The sequence below is a fragment of the Mesoplodon mirus genome, assembly GCF_964341445.2.
Source record: "Mesoplodon mirus genome assembly, chromosome: 3".
In the NCBI taxonomy this organism is placed as follows: domain Eukaryota; kingdom Metazoa; phylum Chordata; class Mammalia; order Artiodactyla; family Ziphiidae; genus Mesoplodon; species Mesoplodon mirus.
Genome location: NC_138978.1, coordinates 85,338,590 through 85,360,265, shown reverse-complemented (window position 1 = coordinate 85,360,265; position 21,676 = coordinate 85,338,590). Strand labels below are relative to the sequence as shown.

Genomic DNA, 21,676 nt, shown 5'->3' with positions numbered 1-21,676 from the left:
GCTACCAGTGTAATAGTAATTATCTTTACCATGTGTTCACAATTCAGAATATTAATCTTACCCTATGAATGCCTGGTCAACCGGAAACTCTGCAATTAGTTTCTATTTGAAAAATTCCTAAAGAGAAATCATAAACATATTGTTATATTTTATGCATCATAGGATTGCAAGACAATTTATCCACTTATGTGGTTCTAAAGTTTCAAACATCTATAATAACTTTATGAAACATATAAAAGATAACTTTTTTAAAAAGCCACTGCTGTTAAAGAGATCACTTTCTGACCTCTTACAAAAGGTGTCAACTAAAACCCAGGGAGAGAAACAAAATCACTGTCACAGGCTACACATTTAATCCCATCACCATGGCAATTTACAAGGCATAAAATATGAACTTTAAATTTTTAATGAAGAAAGAGGTAAGCATTATGAGGCACCACTCATTTTATAAATAAAAGATAGAAAAACTCATTGAAAATATCTATGCTTCTTACAGAAAATAGGGAAACATGGGGAAAAAACAACTTAATGTTTAGGATCGTTTTCCCCTTCCAGTTTTGTTTTTGTTTTTGCCGGCCAGCTAGTTTTACATAACTATGCCATTATAAAATTCAGTGTTATGATATTGAGATCTCTTTTTGCCTCATCATTTCTCATAGGCTTTCTCGATGTTGTTGTAGTTTCTCGAAACATCATTTTTGAAGCATAATAGTTCATACATGGCTATGTCATAGGTTACAAAATCATTTCCCTACTGAACCTTATGTTTTCCCTTTTTATTACTAATAATGCTGTAAACATCTCTAACTCTGTTCATATGATTTCCTTTGCATAGACCTCCAAAGGTAAGAGTAATAGATCAAAGAGCATGAACATTTTAAGGCTTCTGATATATAATATCAAATTACTTCCCAAGAAGATTATGCTAATTTTCTTTCCTATAAACAATATGAGTAGTACCCTCACCAGATGTGGGAATCATCATTAAAAATAAAAGTCTTTGCTAATTCCACACATGAAAAGGATCTTGTTGCTTTATTGTGCATTTCTCTGAATTGGGTTGAATGCTTCCCAACATGTTTTAACAATGAGTTTCATTCCTCCTTTCTGTTTCACATTTACCTAAACCAGAGTAATATTTTGCTGAGAAGATATAAATGCAGAACTTAATGAAAGCTCTCTCATAATGACAACTTGTCATCTCAGAGTGCAGCCACTGCTGCCAAGTAAAAAAACAAAATGTAGCTCAGTTTCTTTATCCAGCTTAAAATCACTCAAACTAATTTTAGAAACAACAGCAAACATTATCACCTATCTTCCTCCCCAGCAGCGAACCAAAGTATAAGTTGCAAGAATGAAATGTGAAAGTACTAAATGGCAACGCTTCTAAGAATAGAAATAAACAGTCCATACTAGGCAAGATCAGAACAGGACTCGGACTGTCACAGTACTTGTGACAGACCCAGCTTCTGAGGAAGCATCAGTGGGCTCCCCAGCTAGCCATGCTGGATGGGTGTTATAAAACCGGCTTTACCTACCCTCTGAAAAACATTTACTCTCCCCAGAGGCAAGACACAAGATGTGTATTTTCACTGAAAATATCAATTCCAAGATAACCTAAAAAAATGTATCCTGGAAGATTTGGAGATGACAAGCCTAACACTGAGAGCTCCCTTTCTCAAATAAGAGCTGCTTTCAGAAGGTTCCCAGTGAGGGACACAGAAGGGAACGCTCCCAAGTGACTGTGGATTAAGGAACAATAGGGGATAATCAGCTTTCTGATAGAAAAACAAAAGGCCCTAAGGCTTTTACTTTGAAAACTGAGAAGTCTGGGTGCTCTTATTTCCTTCTGGCCAGTGGAGACAGTGGAGATTGACAAAACAAACTCCTTTGTAGTAAAAGCAAAGGCCTACTATAAAATTTTAGAATCTGATAAAGGCTTTCCATTTGGGAGAATTTGTCTTTCAGTGATAGATTCCTTCCCCCCCGCCCCCCACCGTATGCGGGCCTCTCACTGTTGTGACCTCTCCTGTTGCGGAGCACAGGCTCCGGACGCGCAGGCTCAGCGGCCGTGGCTTACAGGCCTAGCCGCTCCGCGGCATGTGGGATCTTCCCAGACTGGGTCATGAACCCATGTCCCCTGCATCGGCAGGCGGACTCTCAACCACTGCGCCACCAGGGAAGCCCTAGATTACTTTTAAGATTTAGCAAGAAGTCAAGAATCTCTGCAGGTCAATATGGCAAGAATCCCTACAATGTCACACTTATTCAACCTGCCTTGTGCAATTCCATAAGATTAAGGCTTTAGGTTGTGTAAAATTAAAGTATCCTATTTTCATCAATTTGAAAGGTTCAAACTCTGAATAGCAGATTTACCTAAGAGAGGGACATTTCACTTCACCATCGGTCCCACCCTAGCCTCACTCCATGAATCACCGCATGAGCCACACTGACCTCCACAGGCTGCGTTCACTGCTCTTCCATCTGCTTTCCTGGAATACTTTATCAATAGTTCTCTCACACTGTCTTATGACATGTAATAAGCTACTGCCTCAAGTTCCTTGAGGACTGGGGCAGAATCTTATTCACCTATATTCTCAGGATCTATCCCAGCAACTCTTTCCGAGGCTAGGTTAAGCGCCTCGATATTACGGCAGCTTCCCTGTACCAATTCATCAATGGGGTGTTGAAACATCTTTGGAAAGTTAGCTAAATTAAAGTAAAATAGTATCTACCAGACTTTTCTCATGGATTGTTCAGAATGTGTTTGGAAGGAAAGACAAAGAGACTTCTGGTCAGTTGAGATCCTGGGAACTGGCAGAAGGGGGAACTAGAGGGGCTCTTTGGCTACCCTCTTCCCTCTCATACAGCTCCTGGCTTCTCTTCAAAATGTTGTGAACAGGGCTTCCCTGGTGGTGCAGTGGTTGGGAGTCCACCTGCCGATGCAGGGGACACGGGTTCGTGCCCTGGTCCGGGAAGATCCCACATGCCGCGGAGTGGCTGGGCCCGTGAGCCATGGCCGCTGAGCCTGGGCGTCCAGAGCCTGTGCTCCGCAACGGGAGAGGCCACAGCAGTGAGAGGCCCACGTACTGCAAAAAAAAGAAAAAAAAAAATGTTGTGAACAAATATTTAAAGAATAGCAGTCTGAAGTGACATCAAATCATTAGCCTGCCCAGAGTAACAAGTTAATAGCCCACCTAGGGTGCGCCCATGTCTCAGTCCTGCCCCTGCACTCATCATGAATATTGAGTAAGCAATTATTGAGTGAACCAATAATACCAGATCAGGTTTCCCCACCCAGTTAGGAACCAAGGGTATGGAGGAGCAGGCCTGGCTCTCTGGAAGACCTGTGCGCACATCTGCTGTACAGACACGGTGGGCCTGGAAGGGTGATAAGCAAAGCAGTGGGGACAGAGCCTCAGGCATTGCCACCTGCTCATGACAGGTACAGAAATTCAGAGGCAGAGGCTAAGTCTTCTCCCTTCAGAAAGAAAGGAGAAAATTTCATATTTGCCAGCTTACTCACCAAACATGACACCTCAAAAATCTGAATGCAGAAGTGCTGTCAAATTCAGCCTGACTGGCTACATTATAATGACGGTGAGTCAATTTGAATCAGTGATGGATCAATGCATAAATGCCACAGCAGTCTTAAATGACCTTAATATCATACCAAATTATGATTTCAAAATTCTTCTTTTGTACAAATTAACAGTATAATGCAACAGGAATAATGCTGGGACCAGCGGAAGCGTCAAGATACCACCCAACAAGGATACTGTGTACCATGCTGTTCTGTGCCCATTTCTTGTCCAGTCCACCTTCCCCCAAGACCACAGGCTCTGGGAAGGTAAGGACTTTCCTTGTCACCCAGGGCCTGCCACATATGAGATGCCCCCTAAGTGTCGTAGTTCCACAACCCTGTGTGCTATTATCAAGCTAACGATATTTCAGGTACAGGGATGGTTTCAGTCTCATAAAACCAGTAACTTCTGATAGTGATCAGTATATGGAATGCTATATCTGCTCTACCATATTGTTAACCCAATGACAAAAATCAATTGCCATGCATTGCAAATCAGACTAGTGTTTACATCAAGTTAATTTCTAACCACAAAACACGAAAGTTTAATGTTCACCGAGTACTGAATGACCATTAAACACAAAAGATGTTTAAAATAAACACTGCTACTCACTCAACCCCCTCCCCCCACCCCCAACAAGTAGTTGTTCCATACCTGGTGCTTCTTTGGCATCGAGGGAATGGTGAGTGTTCTACCGTTTCTATTAAACTGCATCACCAATAGCTGGTCAGATGTCTCCCGGCCTCTCACTGTGAGCTCTTAGAAGAGTTCAGTGTGCAAGACAGGAGCTAACACACAAGAGATTCTCAGTAATTGTCTGTTGAATGGAGAAAGGTGGTGGGAGGTGGAAAGGGGAAAGCTACCATTTACTGTGCACTTAGTGAGGTACGTAGTATGACTTCAACATTTTTTTTTTCCTACATCTTTATTGGAGTATAATTGCTTTACAATGGTGTGTTAGTTTCTGCTTTATAACAAAGTGAATCAGTTATACATATACATATGTTCCCATCTCTCTTCCCTCTTGCGTCTCCCTCCCACCCTCCCTGTCCCACCCCTCTAGGTGGTCACAAAGCACCAAGCTGATCTCCCTGTGCTATACGGCTCCTTCCCACTAGCTATCTATTTTACGTTTGGTAGTGTATATATGTCCATGCCACTCTCTCACTTCATCCCAGCTTACCCTTCCCCCTCCCCATATCCTCAAGTCCATTCTCTAGTAGGTCTGTGTCTTTATTCCCGTCTTACCCCTAGGTTCTTCATGACTTTTTTTTTCTTAAATTCCATATATATGTGTTAGCATACAGTATTTGTCTATTTGTAATGAGGTGGATGGACCTAGAGTCTGTCATACAGAGTAAAGTAAGTCAGAAAGAGAATGACCTCAACTCTTATTAATGGTGGGAAGGGTGAGGATGGGAGGAACTAAGAAGCTTGCTCATGCTCAAGCTCACAAAAGAGAAGAATTCACACCATCTGCTACACCACCTCTCCAATAAGCTATGTTAAAAGGAGTTTTACATAGAATGTGACATCGCTTAAAAAAACACCAACAATATCTTTTAGAGAAACTGAAAGACACAATCTAAAAATCAGATCTATACAGTTTCCCTGTTCATTACTCAGTATTCCATCTAGTGAAACTGAATCAGCAACTGCTCCCTCCACCCTGCTTGCCTCTATTAAGTAGTGAAGATCAACATGAACAGGAGTGCATCCTACCGGCACAACCTCTTACAGAGAAACATTCACCCACCCCTGTAACGACAAGAGGAATAACCCAAGTTTAATCTGTATTTAAATGATCTTTTACATGGGTTTTCTTCCTGGCTTTACTATTAAAATGTGGTTAAACTAAATTTATGCCATATCACCTAAATAGGACCTTCTTTCTGAATGACTTAATAAAGAAGTATCGCATGTCTTCAATCTGTTAGTTACTTTGTTAGGCTTAGTTCTTACCTGACACTCTTAGGAGGAAGGGAGTATAGCAGAATGGTTAAGATCAAGTTCTGACTGTGTCATTTGCCACCTGCTTGATCTTAGATAAACTAAGTATCAATTTTCTCATCTGTAAAATAGAGATAATAATGGAGTTGTTTTAAGAATTAAATGAGATAACTATAAATCTAATGTTTAGCATAGCAGGAGGTACAAAGTAAATGCTCAAAAATGATAATTTATTAACTGAGTAGTAGGTTTATTTAAAGTGAATTCTTTAAAGGTTGGCTTTAAATTATCCTGTAAAGAGAAACCACACTGGATATTAGGGGGTTTGGTTTTCCACCCAAGCTAGAGATTTCCATGCCATGTTTTGCAAAGTATCACATGACTCCAGTTACTAGAAAGTGTTGTGCAATATAAATATAAATGTAATTTACCTCAATTATTTAATATATGACACATAGGGAAGACCAAGTATCGTGAAGCCAAAACAATACAAGGTGATGCAACATTTTAAAAAAGTTAACCTGTGCAAGTACCCTCTACTTTTTGATGCAATGCCTGCCTTCCCAATCAAGATTCATGCTGCAGACAAGTCAGATATAGCCAGTATCACCCAAGGCCACGTTTTAAAATCTGTAATCACAGGTGCACAACAATGTGAATGTGCTTCATGCCACAGAACTGTACACTTTAAAATGGTTAAAATCGTAAATTTTATATTACATATATTTTACCACAAAAAAAATCTATCATGTAAAACAGGAAGACTGTTCTGACTGCTTTAAAATGAACACAAATGGATTACACAAAATAAATATACAGTGGGCCCCCATGTACTAGAAAACATACCAACACATAAAAATACTATTTTACTGTGTCAAATTTGCTTTGTCCATAATTCATAGGTTATTATAATAAATACTAAATATTTCATTATCAATTTTTTGTTACCTTTAATTGGAAGGATTTGGGTGGGGGAGATATGATCTCACTAATTTGCCTAGAAAAGGTGTGGGTCTCTTTTATACTAGATAAACAGCCATATATGAAGCTAACACATTCAAATATCTTCTAGTGACTAGCTAGGTAAACACACACGAGATCTTTTTTTTCTCCTAAAATAACCACTGAAGCACCCACATGCTTACAACAATCATTAATAACTTGAGATGAATTTGCCAAGTATTTGATCCTCTTGTTAATCTTCTTTTATTTAGAGGTCAATTCAGCAGAAAGCATCTAGGACAGCCTTATAGGGTGCGAGTCGGGGTGAGGAAGAGGTTGGTGGTAAGGTAGAGAGATTGTGTGTGTGTGTGTGTATGTGTGTAAGTGGTTAGAGAAGAGCCATCATAATCCTTTACCTTAGCAGACATACTTATCAGGCACTTACACTAGTCAATCAATCCCTGAGGCTTTCATAATAACACGTATTTTTGTAGGACTGCCTTGTTACCTCCTTGGTCTCTGGATTATGTGTGGTAGAAATGTCCATTCAAGGCATGAGTGAGTAAAGGTAGTGATCCATAACAAACGGGGGACAATTTAATAGCAAGAGCTGCTCTGCCTCTCTATAGGGCTATATTGAAGAAGAATGAGGGAATGTAGTAATGAAACGGGATGTTTAAATGAAGGAAAGTAACCATCACCATGGCACACAGAAGAAGACTAAGAGGCATCACACCCTAACAGAAAGAACCCCTGACTAGGTGTCAGGAGACCCTGACATTTCTACTCTCTACTTAACATCTAACTGACAGTATAGTGTTGGGCAAGTCATCTCACATCATCTGACCTGACTTCCCTCACTTGTCATGTTCAAGAGAGAGACAAATGATAGCTGGACCCTCCACTTCCTGCATTCCACTATCCTGCGAGTTGATTAATTGCCGCTGGAGCTAAGGGAGACCTAATCTGAAAAGACTCCTATGGAGTGGTGAGAATCAAGAAGGGCTTTGAAAGAAGAAGGTGACAGCACCAGGAAAAGCATTAACCCAAAGATGGCTGCTTCGTGTTTCCTTAGAAAGAGAGCACTCTGAATGATCTGAAATTGGAAACTAATAAATTGGGCTTGCCAAAAAGAGAGTAAAACTGGGTCACAGCAAGAAAAGAAGGTCATCAGGTCAAGCATATGAGGAAAGCATTGATTTTAATTGAAGGGAAAAAGGTAAGAGGGAACCTTGGAAGGGTCCTAATACTACCATCTCTCAGGCAGCGGGGTTCACCAGGATTCAGTCACTGACCAGTAGCTTCTCTGCTCATGCACATGCTCTCCTGGGATGACATCCTCTATTCTTAAGAATTATCCAGGGCTTCCCTGGTGGTGCAGTGGTTAAGAATCTGCCTAGCAATGCAGGGGACATGGGTTCAAGCCCTGGTCCGGGAAGATCCCACATGCCGCGGAGCAACTAAGTCTGTGCGCCACAACTACTGAGCCTGCACTCTAGAGCTCGCAAGCCACAACTACTGAAGCCCTCACACCTAGAGCCCGTGCTCTGCAACAAGAGAAGCACTGCAATGAGAAGCCTGTGCACCCCAACGAAGAGTAGGCCCCGCTCCCTGCAACTAGAGTAAGCCCATGCGCGGCAACGAAGACCCAATGCAGCCAAAAGTAAATAAATAAATTTTTTAAAAAAGAAAAAACAAGATAAAGGAATTATCCACCACCTCCCTGTAGATGATTCCCAAAAATTATATGACAAGCCCAGTTCCCTAATCCTAAACTGCAGAATCATCTCCCCGCTATCTTCCCAGCTCTACACTGAGATGTGTAGAAACCTTAAACTTAGCATGTCCCAAACTGAACCTGCCATTTCTTCTCACACCCACACCAAACCTGCTCTTCCTGAGTGCCTGAACACTGGAAGCAACATTAACACTGTTAGCTGAGTGATGTTGAAGGTTGACAGCAACATCAAGAGCTCACGCACCTAACCCCAAACCTTCTTTTTCTCTATTCTCTGAAATCAATTGGTTCTTTTCTTAAACTACTCCCTCCTTTTGCATCCCTGCTACCACTGCCTTGGGTGGAGGCTGCCTCATCTTTGGGGAAGACAGCTGAAATATTCTCCTCCCTTCCCTTCCTTAGTCCCATTTCCATGTTGCAGCCAGAGAGCTCTTTCTAAAACACATCACCTCCTGATTTGGTTATTTGTTATTATGAGGACAATGTCTCAGGGAGGTGGTGGGGGGCAGCAGCTGGCACTGGAACACGATGGAAACGAGTGCTATCCAGCTTCTCTTGTGGTTTTATTAGCTCTTGCTATTTCCTTCCCAGGAATGCTAGTGTCTGACCGCAAAAGGCTGGGCAGACTGGACATATTCTGTGATCACCACTCACTTGAGGACAGCTGGAATAGGAAGAATCACATGGCCACATGGCTCACCCTGGGCACGCACACAACCTCACAAGTTGGATATGGCTGCCTTTAACTTCAGCTCATGCTGCCCGTGTCATGGATTCTGATACAGTTTGGACTACTGCTGTGAGAGGAAGGCATTTTTAAAGCCTCTGGCTCTGTTTTTATCTACATGTTACTGGTGTCTACGCTCCCAGGTATCAGGCATATTTACAGAAGTTTTATTCTGCTTCCTGGTCAGCAGCAGTCATTGCTAGGGCAGTCAATTCTGGAAGCAAAGAGCGATGATCACCCCTCCTGCTGAGATGTTGCTCTGTGGATGTTCTGGAGCTGCTTTAGGTAACTGCGAACTGCCCACTTTTTATTTATCTTCATATCTTTTGTTCCCCTAACCCTCCAGTCCCCCCACAAGTGAGGGTAAGAGGTAGGGGCTGGTTTTCTCTGCTCCCGGTGTGGAAAATATGCACTGGAACGATTCCCAGGCCCGTCTCCACCGCCATCTGCATGGGCTAAAGCAAACCACTCGCCCAAGTCCAGGCCGCCATGTCCTTGGCTTCAAAACGTGGCCAATCATACTGGCCCTAAGCTGAGAGTAGTGGTAAAAGAAATACTGTGGAAGCATTCTGAAATCATTAAAGGTGCACATAAATGTAAAGGGGAACTCATTAGAGAAAACCTTTTTTTTTTTGCCAGTAAAGTAATTTTAGAAGAGGATGCTTTTGGCCTTGGAGCATTATCCTAAACTGAAACAAAACAACCCATGAAGTGAGTCTTATTTACACCATCTTGGTTCCAAGGAAACAAAACGGCAAGTGTTACAAGGTCACTGACACCCCCTCACACTTAAGTCCTACTACAAAGTCAGAAAGAATTTTTTAAAAAGGCACAGGGGTCCAGGTAGAAATATGTGACCAAAACACAAAACTGGCAGTAGTCTCCTTACTGTGAGAAGATAATAACGCGAGCAGAAAAGTTCTTCCCCAAATCCACCCTGCAATAATGGACTGAAAATGGACCATTCACACTATCAACTAGGGATTTAAAAAAGAAAGAAAAAAACAACACCTGCAACCTCTGGCTCACAGTCTGTCTGCCCAACCCAGAGAGGACTTTTAAAACGTTAGGGTCAGCCAAGACTGCTTATCTCTTCCAGCTCCTATTTTCACTGAAAGAAGGTGTGGGAAGTAAAGGATTGAGCAAGAGCATTAAGAGAGAAATAGGTCAGTTTCAAAAAAAACCCAGCTCTTATGTCATCTGTGTTTCAGGTAAAAAGTCCACTTTCACCTCGGTGTTAAATCAGTGCTTCATGTTTGCAACTTGGTTAATGGCTGCTGGTGGTTTTCATTTCATTCAAACATTGGTTTTCATTTGCTCCTCTGCTGGAGCAGAAAAATGTCTGGTCTCCATTTAGGATAAACATAGTGAGTTGTCTCTTTTTCTGACATTACCTTCTCTGACACCACCTGGGTGTCCTGAGATGCAATCCTATCCTGATACTTAAGTTAGTGCAAGACTCCACAGGTCTAAGTGCTCAGTCCCACAAGACTGCCCCCACTTTAGATGCCAGTCTCAAGTCCCAGGTACTCAGATTACCCACACTTTTGTCCAACTTAATTACAAATTCAGGGGCTCCCACAACCCCCCCCCCAAGGTTGATAATTCACTAGAATGACTCACAGAACTCAGGAAAACACTTTAGGTTTACAGGTTTATTGTAAAGGATACAACTCTGCGACAGTCAAATGGAAGAGATGCATAGGGAAAGATATTTGGTGGTGTGTGTGGGGAGGGTGAGTGGTGTGTGGGGAGGGTGAGTGGTGGGTGTGGAGCTTTCATGCGCCGTCTGAGTACGCCACCCTCCCAGAACCTCGATATGTTCACTCACCTGGAAGCTCCCACACTCTGTCATTTAGGGGCGTTTCTGGAAGTTTCATTACATAGGCATCATTGATTAAATCACAGGCCACTGGAGGTCAAGGGGTAGACTGAAAGTCCCAACCCTCTAGTCACCCCGCTGGTCCCTCTGGCAACCAGCCCTCATCCTGAAGCTCTCTAGGGGCCCATCCAGAGTCACCCCATTAGCATAAAGCCACGTAGGGCTGAAAGGGCTCATCATGAGTAATAAAAGATGCTCCTGTCAGGAAATTCCAAGGGTTTTAGGAACTCTGTGCCAGAAACTGAGGGCAAAGACCAAATATATATGTATTTCTTATTATACCACTCATATCTCCCACTGCATGAGAATAGTCTTACAGGAGGGCTAATTCTTACTCAAACTAGTCGCAATTTGAAACAGCGCCAAGCAGTCCACTTAGAAGGCCAAGCTCACCTGCAAGGGCCAAACAGAGCAGGCAGTCATTTAAGCCACGGATGTCCTGAGTTAATGACTTAGAGAAGTTACTTCTTAAGGGACCCCGTCTCTGACCAGGCCCTTCACAATGTGTTCTTTTAGTTCTCTATTCCTGTTTTCACAGCACTTAGCACACACCTTCGTGTAATTGTTCGATTAAGGTTTACTTCTCTCCCACTAAAGTATAAGCTCTAGGAGGTCTGGTCTACATGTCTCATGCTCATCATTGTATCCCCAGGGCTTAGTAGGCAGAAGCTGCTAGTAAATATTAAATGAACATTAAAAGAATTAAAATGAGAACCCCCTCCCCCTCTAGCTTGGAGCAAAGACCAGAACAACTTCCTATAATCACCACAGTATCTTATCTTCAAATCACCTAATTCCACATGACATGCAAAGGCCCCTGAATCCTTTAGGAGATAAAGTCTCTATTCCAGACCTATCAAAAAGAGAAAAGAGATTGAGCTTAGCCATGGCCTTAAGAATAATTTGAGGCAGCTCTGGGGATATTGAAGTGATAAGAGTAAGGTCAGGCTTCTAAAAGAACCCACAAAGAACTAATAGGAATCAGGTAGATTGTCCACATTCCAGAGACGGTGAGTGGTAGGGTTTCTGCACATTGGGTTGTCCTTGGGCTTTAGAATTCAGAGGACTCTGCCGCTTCACTTAGTGTTAGCAAAGAAGAGAAGCCATGTTCTCTCTGGAACTGTGATGGCTTCCCAGGAAACAAAAGCCACATTCCCAATCTGGAAGTTTAACACATGACTTCTAAACGAGGGTGGGGCTTTGTGTGGCTCAGTGACAAATCCAGCTGCACAGCATGCATCATCTCCTGTCAGTGACTTAGGTTTCTCCTTTGTGCACAGCAAATGAATCTACAGTTATTTCTCAGTAACAAACTTGAAGGTAGAAGGATTGCAGCAAGAAAGCTAATGGTGTCTTTTCTTCCTGTCTCCATTTTTTCCCCCTAACCCATACACAAGAAATAACATTTTTCTATTTACATTTGACAACATCGTGTGTTTCCATTGTGGGAAGTCTTATTCACTGAAGGAAGGCAACAACTTAGTCACTGTTAGTTGAACAGAGATAGAAATGAAGAGGGCCCTATGTGCCATCAACTTGTGTCATGGCCAGAGATGGGGTACCGATAGAGTATAGGAGGATTGTCACATCTTGCATCCACTAAGTGTCCTCAACAATCATGACCTAGCTTCTGCTGGGTGCAAAGCATCGTCATCCCAGATTTTGAAAGGGACAGAAAGGTGTCAAACTCAAACATGAACTTCAAAAAGACCTTATGCTTTGGTAAATAAAGCATGAATACAAGAAAGATCAAACAAATGGATTACACAGTTATGTTTTAAGGCAATATATGCCAAAGAAATAATAGTCATTGCACAGGTGTTACGAGTTGGACCAAGAAAAATGCATAGGATTTATATAAATGGGAGGTGAAGGGATGAGGGGTAGAAGGGAGGATTAATATTTTATGTGAAGGAATGAGGAACAAATAAAGAAGGTAGGAGGAAGCCAAGGTGAATTTAAGAAGTTAGTGAAGAGACATGTGTGGATGGAGTGGAAGTTTTCAGACAGTAATAATGGAGATAAGAGTGGAAAGTAGATTTGGGTCAAATAAAGTCTAGAATGTCAGGCTAAGAATTTTTCAAGACACAGTTCAGCCCTTAGCATATAACAGGCACCTGAGAAGTAATTGTTTTGAGATAAAAATATCACTTGTTGAATTAATAGTCATATATTTTCATGAGAGCAGAAGGAATTTAGATTTGATCATACAAGCAGTAGGGAATCACTGATGGTATCTGAGCAGAGGAGTGATGGAAAAAAATACATTTAAGGACATATTAGCGTATATTAGGGAAATTAATTTGAAAGCATCAGGAAGAATTCATGGAAGGGATTTGAGAATGAGAGCAGGGAGCCTAATTCTATATTAGGGTATATATCAGATCAATTTGTAAAATAAAACATAAAATAAAACATAATTAAAATATCAAGTGGAAAAGTAGTTATGCTTTAAAAAATTACGCTTTCAGATTAGCCAGTAAAATGATGCAACTGGGGCTTCCCTGGTGGCGCAGTGGTTGAGAGTCCGCCTGCCGATGCAGGGGCCACGGGTTCGTGACCCGGTCCGGGAAGATCCCACATGCCGCGGAGCGGCTGGGCCCGTGAGCCATGGCCGCTGAGCCTGCGCGTCCGGAGCCTGTGCTCCGCAATGGGAGAGGCCACAACAGTGAGAGGCTCGCGTACAGCAAAAAAAAAAAAAAAAAAAAGATTCAACTGGACAAAACAATTAGATTTTGAGGGAGCAAATTTTTCCTAAAACTCTTAATTGATGTTTTCAAAAGAAATGGATTTGATTAGCTTTTCTACACTAGATGGTACTTGAATACTTTAGTGGAAATTAGATGCATTGGGATAAAAATATCAGTTTTAGAATTAGTAGCCAAATATTTCATGCAATGTTATAACACATAAGAACAGTCATTTAAAACACACACACACACACACACACACAAAATTGTGCCTGATACACTAGTGGCCATGTTAGATACACCCTAAGCAAGCCATCAGCCCAAGAGTATACTGGGCCTTTCTTCCGGAAAAATCATTAGGCATTATGTCACTCACCATGCAATCAAACCTCTGTTTAAAATCAAGTTACAATTACTCTAATCATGGGCCTACATTTCACTTGATTCACAGCTGGTGCCTAATCAAACAGTTCTGTAGGCTTCAACACAAGGTAACTTAATTAAATTCAGTGGCAAAAAGTTTTTTTTTTCCCTTAAGTTTTCTTTAAGCAACTGACTTACCAATTTAGGCATCAGAAATCTTATTTCTACAAAAATTACTACATGAACTAAATCTAAATCAAACCAAAATGCATCCATTAAAAAACAATATTCATGTCTCATAAACACTTTGTTTAAATATTTCCCAGCAACAGCCTTGTGTGGACAAACCAGGAAGTGAAACCAAATATGATCACATTGTGAAAGCAGAGTAAAATGAAAGAGTACATTTGGAATTAGCTGAAGCACTATTAAGATTTCATTTAAAAACTTTCCCTTGGAAACATCAATTTAATTAAAGCAGTAATAAGAGGACTTGCAAAAGCAGAAGTCTTCATTTTGTTGTCTGGCAATTTCCCTCCATGCAAATGCCTTTTCCTGCGGCCAGGCTGGCTCATCTGAAATGCTAGCGCTTACCTGGTGAATGCAGAACAGGGTTAAGCTATCATTTTCATTCTACTAAGTCAGCCCTGCAACAAAACAATCACAGTCTTTAAAGACTTACTTTGGAGAAATGTACCTTTTGCTTCTAAGGTAACAAGCAAATCCCATTTCTCCTAATTGTTTTGCTGGGATTACTGTCATTCCCTGTATTTTACTTTAAATTATAAACTCCTTAAAAACAGGAACCATATTTTACAGTTGGATTAGTTTGTTTTTTAACTGAGTATGAAGACTCAGTGACCCAGACATAGCAAAAGTTATAAATATACAACGATTATTCTTATTGTTCAAGGATAGTGTCATCAAACAAGACTTGTCACAGTTCATATTTTCCTTCTAGTCAGAATCATAAATCCCTGCACTCCACCACCATATCCCTCATTCCTAGAAGGATGCCTGTGGAAGAGGCAGCTAGAAGATACCTGTGCAAAACCAGAATGAATTCTCACTATTATTTTTTATTCTTATTTTTGATTTTAAGCAGGATTTGAGTAAGCTTAATATGAGAAATAATGCAATATTTGTAAGGGTATTTCTTAGCAATCTAAATAAGGTAGTTCCTAAACTACTTATGACTTCAGCAAGTAATCAGGTACCCCCTGTCAGACACTGCACAAACACAATGCAAATGCGAATATCAGTGCTACTCTGCAGACAAAGCAGACACACTGCTGCTACACACGAGAATGAAATTTAAAGGGAAAAAAACACTATGTAAGTAGTGACATCCACTGGCATGTATATGTGCCTGTATAAACATGTGTGTGTGCATAATAGTATACATAATCATGCGGGTAGTGAATTCGATAAACATTTGCTAGCCTACTCTATGCAAGAAGTGTATTACTCCTAAGAAGATGAGGCAATTCTATTGCCATCGTGTAAATAGATTGAAAAGACTGCCTCAGAGTCTAATGAGCTCGTCTATGAACCCATAAAGTAAGTCAGTATGGAGGCAGGCCAGTTGCCTAAGCCGTCTCCTTCTCTCTGGTCACCTCATTTTCTCCCGGTTACTCTCTCACTCCCTGTACTTTCACTCTAGTGCCTGATACTTTATGCTTGTAATTACTGGATTCTCTTGACAGGGGAGAATTTGTTGAACATTGGCTGTGGTGTGGGCTAAATAGGACAAGAAGGAATGACAGTCACTAAATGAGAATTTATTTTACTTCTGCATTTCACCTCATGTCTACCCTTAAAATACCCAAAGTTAGGGAGACGGGAAACATACACAAAATGAATAGGGAACAGGAATACATATAATCAAGAATTAAACAGTATAGTTGAGACAACAATGAGATACATCTGCATAATGCTTTAAAGTTTATGGAGCATTTTTTCCCATAAGTCATTTAAATCACTCACTTGACTTGACGATAAGGATACCAGCTCAGAGAGAAAAAAGTAAGCTGCCTAAGTCAGATGTCTGGTGAACAAGAGCTTGATCCCATAACTGACACCAAATATCGTGTTGTTCTCACCGTCAGAAGCTGCCTCTCACAAAGGCCAACAATTATAGTTCAGGGAATGGAGAAAGCAGCACAGGTGATGTGCATCTGAGCCTTTCGGGATATGCAGGAGCTAGATCAGGAAGAAGACCTCCAGCTGGGGAAGGGCAAGAGCAGGGAGTCTTGAGTGGGGAAGAGCAATGAGGCAGGAGGTCCCACTGGGGAGCGGATCTTCATAGCCAGAGATGACTTCACAAATAAGTGAGGCACTAAGGACAGTTAGGACTTAAGATTCCAGAATGAAGAGTATGGCTTGACTTGACTCACAAAAGAGAACCATTACAGATTCTAAAACAGAGTGCAAGCAATGTTTTAGGAAAAGTAACCTAGTGGGGCATGGGAGATAACACTGGGGCAGGAGAAGGGAGGGGAGGCAGAATGGAGGCAAGGGTACCAGGTAGGATCCTACTGCAGTAATTCAATAACTGAGTAGTCAGGACCTGAACAGGGGAGTGTCAGTGAAAATGACAGGAGTGAATTTAAGTAGCAGTAACAGAAAAAATCGGACACTATTGGCTGATGGGAGAGATGAGGAAAGGAAATAGGAATAAAGTTGGGTGAAAGGCTTGATCATAAAGTGTGAGTTAATATTCCAATATTCATTGGAAGATCAATGAGCAATCTGGCAAATTTGCTCTTCCACTATGAATCAAGGATAATTTACTAACATAATTAAGGTTTTATACCTTTATTAGGGATTTGGTGTAGCTAATTTTTGACCAAGTACTACTCTTGGGAGTGAACCCTGTGGAAAAGTTGAAGAAGGTGATGAGGTAAAAAGGCCATTTAGGTTCAGATCATAAAGAGACTTGGGTACCATGCTATGGAATCCATGAAGGTTTTTATACAAGGAAGTGAAATGATCTGGTCAGTGTCAAATTGCAAATTTAGAAATTTAGTATTTGCTGCTCTGATAGCAGCATGGAGGGTTCATTAGAAGGGGGAATGCACGATATAGGTTAAGAGACCAGATCAATAGTCCAAGGGATAAAAACAAGAAAGAAGGCTTGAACTGAGACGTGACTAAGCGTGAGGAGAAGGGGGGATAAAAGCCAATATTTTTAAGCACTTTTAAGTACCATCATTCTGTAGTACTTTCAAGCAGGTACTCGGCTAAATAGTTTATGGGCATGGATTCTAGAGTTACTCAGGTATTGATCAGGACTGGTGGCAGACTAGGTATTAAGGAAAGCCAAGACTCAAGGACAAGAGACCACCCTGGTTTTGGCCACAAGGTCAATGGTGAAAAGTGGTCAGTGGAGGCTGATGAATGTGGTTTTTAAAACACTGAGTTTGCAGTACCTGTGGGTCATTTAGGTGGTGAGGTCTAGTAGGCAGCTGGAAATAAACTGGAGCCCTGGGGAGAGGAGAACATATGTGTTTGTTAGACTGTTCGTTTTTGCTGCTGACCTTGGCCAATGTTGGATTTAAAGGCTTGCACTTGGTAATTTGGAATAGAGACGTAAATGTAGACTGAGTCCATCTCCTGCATAAAGGAGTTAGTTCACTTAATACTTGCCTTTGTGAATATTTCTATTTAAAGATGAGACAATTTAATTTTTTATGAAGGCAATCAAGTTGACTAAAACATAATGTCTATATGTTATAAAACACACACACACACACACACACACACACATCTCTTTGTGTGGCTTCTACTTGTCTGCCCAACTGGAGGTAAACAGGACTGGAAGATTTTTTTTTTTTCTTTTTGCGGTACGCGGGCCTCTCGCTGCTGTGCCTCTCCCGTTGAGGAGCATAGGCTCCGGACGCACAGGCTCAGCGGCCATGGCTCACGGGCCCAGCCGCTCCGTGGCATGTGGGATCTTCCCGGACCGGGGCACAAACCCGTGTCCCCTGCATCGGCAGGTGGACTCTCAACCACTGTGCCACCAGGGAAGCCCAGGACTGGAAGGTTTTAAATAACTTCCAGCCTCCCTGTTGTAGGTGCTCACTACCATCCTGATCATGAATGGCCAACTCTCTAACAAAATGTGTAAGGGCATATTTTTCATTGTACTTCAGTGTAAAAAAGCTGCTCTCCCACGCTACTTAAACTTCATTTTGTGCTTTAAACCTACTGGTTGGTTGTAGAAACAGTGAATATATTTAGTTCATCAACAGAGTTAATAGAAACAGGAAGGAATTTCAGATGTGGTATGTTTTGTATTTTTATAAATATCAATCTTTCCTTTGCTAGCTTTGATAGAATTGGGAAATGTATCCTTGGGGAATCCAATTCTAAAGAATACTTCTTGTTTTGTTCTTCTCTATGTAATTTATCTCTGTTTAATGTGCTATATAATTATTTTGTCTATTTTCTGTGTCTACCCACTAGGCAGTAAGCTCCAAGAGCACAGACCTTTTATCTGTAAGGTTCAATGATGTATCCCCAGCTTTTAACTCAGATAGTAGGAGCTCAATAAATAATTGCTGAGTGAATAAATCACAGTCCTGTGATTCCTGTACTTCAAGAACTTGACATGTGTTTCTCCTTAGCAATCATGACTCAATCTCCATGTTCCAACTTCATCTTGAACCATGCTTTCTATTTACATACTCCAAAGAAATTCTTTTAGGACCTGTATCATGGTGGGATCCTGCAGGGCATTGAAGGTTATTGGTACAAAGAAATGAACATGGGGAAAACTGTAGCCAAGTGTCAAAACCTCCCAGGTTCTCCAGGTGATTCCTCTGCATAGTTCTGTCTTATAAGGAAGAGTTATGATTCTTCTACCCTCCTATTCTGACTTCTGGTTTCCTGATCTCAATTCCTGTTTACAGCATCTGCTTCAAGCTAGACTTCCTTTTGGTATTCTGACCCCAGCTTACCTGAGTTTGACATCTGTTATTTTCACTGCTTGACATTTTGATTTTGTGTGTGTGTGCGTGAGGGGGGTTAAACCTAGAGAACGGTCTAAACCTGTATTTCTTACACAGCCTAGAAACTCACATAACTTAAAATTATAAGCTATTATAGACTACTTTCCCCTCAAGGTTCTTATTGCCTTTCCCTGTCCCCCTTATAAATCTAATAATTTCCGTACCACTCTGTCTGATAGGCTAATCACCGTGACCACTTGCATTCCTTATTCTACATAAATTTTTTTTCTGGTCAACTACATTTAGTAAGTAGGAATTATTATACAATCAAAGACACGAAGAAAACTACTACCATTCTCCAGATGCATATTACGAATGAAATTTAAAAGGACTTCAAACTCAGAAAAAAAGAGATGTATTCTAAGCTACAAATTTATGCTACAAATTATCCATTTGATGTCTAGATATATACTAGAAAAAATACTGTACTTCTGCACTCTTTGTGAGATGTAGTCAGTATACAACCTAGGCTATGTGCTTTAAGTTATTGGATTGGGTCTAATTTAATTCATAGGCCAACAATTCCAAACGTATCAATTCTACCAGCAAGGCAATGTTTAGAAAGGCTCTCTTCATCTGCAGAGAAGACAATTCACTTGACAGCACTCCTTTCTTGAGAAATGACTCAAATCAGTTAGACTGAAAATAAATCTAGAGAGTACACAGCTGTCATACAGCCCAAAGTAGTCCTCTGAGCAATAACTTGATTCATTTTTCCCTATCTGTACAACTGGTTCTGCAAACAGGACTGCAATCCAACAATGCATTTTTGCCCCACTGTGAAGAGAGAGCTTTTCAGTGCCCTAGGGAAGGCCGTGTTGGATTCCTTTATACTTACAGGTATGGTAAACTGCACATAGTGATTCCTTGATTTTATTTAATGAGAAACAGACATTTAAGCTCAATGATCTATGTCAACCAGTTACAAATAAGGTCTCTAAAATTAGAGAATAATATTTTATCAATGTCAGCATCAAAGTTTGAGGGATAGACAAGTACCAGACTGCCTCCTGGGTATAGGCAACTTATTTATTTATATTGTAACATTCCTTAATTACTAACTTTTTATTATGGAAAATTTAAAACATACACAAAAGTAGAGAGTAGTAGTATAATGAAGCCCATGTGCCCATCACTCTGATACAACAGTCATGATACCCACTCCAACTGGATTATTTGAAACAAATTCTAGACATTATATTTTATCTGGCTTATTTCAGTATGCATCTCCAAAAGGTAAAGAGTTTAAAAAATATAACCACAATATCATAATCACACCCAATAGTGTGCTGGTAGGTATTTTACAACCAGTTCTCTGGCCAGGGGGGCAGGGAGGGAGGAGGGGGAAGGCCCTGATTTGTAGTCTTTGCCAATTTCTGTGGGGTTGATAAGAAATGTGCAGCACACATTCAGTACCTCGACTATGCAGAGACATTAGATATAAATAACCTTAAGAGCACAGATAACAGCAAATTATAGGAAAATTAATAGGAAATGATAAATTTTGGGTGTTACTTTTATTTTAATACTTCAAGTTTGTATAATTTTTTAATGGTTGTGTTTAACAACTGGCTTGCAAAATTCCTGAAAACGTAACAATCGTCTCTCGTCAACTCTAGCATACCACTGAATCACATCCAAACAATTAATAATTCCTTAATATTACCAACTATCCAAATTTCTCTCCTATTTTTCCTCAGCAATAGAGAAACATTTTAAGCAGGAAGGAAGAGGGAACTTTGCTTCCGAAAGCTACACCAAAGAGTTAGGCTTTCTAAATGGTTGGGTGCTTCTGTCTGTAACTGTCTGCTGTTAAAGGCTGTTTCCAGGAGGTTAAATTAGGTGCCGTCATGCACATGTGCCTCTATATTACTGGGCAATCAGCAGTGTTTTTATTTTGCTTTTACTGCCCATTCTCAGGCACACGAGAGAGAGAGTTTAAAAAGGAGTAGAGAAGGAACTTGGCAGATGGGAAGATAAGTCCTTTCCAGGTAAACAACCATAAAATGATGGAGTGTTCTACAAGAAAGACTCCTAAGGTGTGACACCTTCTGTCACACCACCATTGAAACTCAGTTTGTAGAAGCCCTCTTTAAATGTGCCTTCCAGAACTGAATACGGCATGTCAGGTGTGGTGGCACCTAAGAAACCCCCTAAGTGGGTCTGCTGTCATCCTTGACGAGGATGCCAGGCTGCACTGTGACCCCACCTTCAGCTCATAGTCAAGTCCAACTTAAGTCTCGTAAATGAACCAGTGTCTACCAGCACTCGCCCAGACTCCAGAGTGTATATTCATGAACTCCCTCCCACCACCAAATCTGTTTCCAAACTACCTTTCCAACATCATTTCCCACTGTGCCTTTGAACAAACCCTTTATTCCAGATAGGCCAGCCTACCCACTGTCCAAAAATATTACATACCATTTTTATATTTTAAACTTTTTATTATGAAAAATCCCTAATATAAAAGTATAAATAATAGTATAAGGAAGCCCCATGTACCCTTCACTCAGCTTCAACAATTATCAACTCATATCACACCCATGCCCAGGATTATTTTGAACCAAATCCTGGACATATCATTTCACAATTATTTCAGTACTGCATACATTCTGTCCCGTACGTCTCTGCTCAGATATTTCCCTTCCATCCCCTTCACCTTTCCTAATTCTATCTCATCCTGCCAGGCTCAGCTTGGGTCTCACTTCCTGCGTTGTTTCCACTGAACTTGTCACTTAGTTATATGTCTCCTTGGGCATCTCTCTTATTGCTGTCCTGTTGTTCTGTA

General features: G+C 40.9%; 1 protein-coding gene across 4 annotated transcripts in view; it reads right to left on the bottom strand.

Moving 5' to 3' along the window:
* Window positions 1-21,676, bottom strand: part of LRRC8B (leucine rich repeat containing 8 VRAC subunit B) — a 74,352-nt gene that overhangs the window by 34,768 nt on the left and 17,908 nt on the right. For 3 of the 4 annotated variants that reach the window (XR_014293540.1, XM_082615691.1, XM_082615693.1), the window contains exon 2: window positions 62-117. The gene's annotated coding sequence lies outside the window, so the exon portion shown is untranslated. Of the gene's footprint in view, window positions 1-61; window positions 118-17,307; window positions 17,351-21,676 lie in introns of those variants that run through there. The other variant, XM_082615692.1, reaches the window with a different exon arrangement.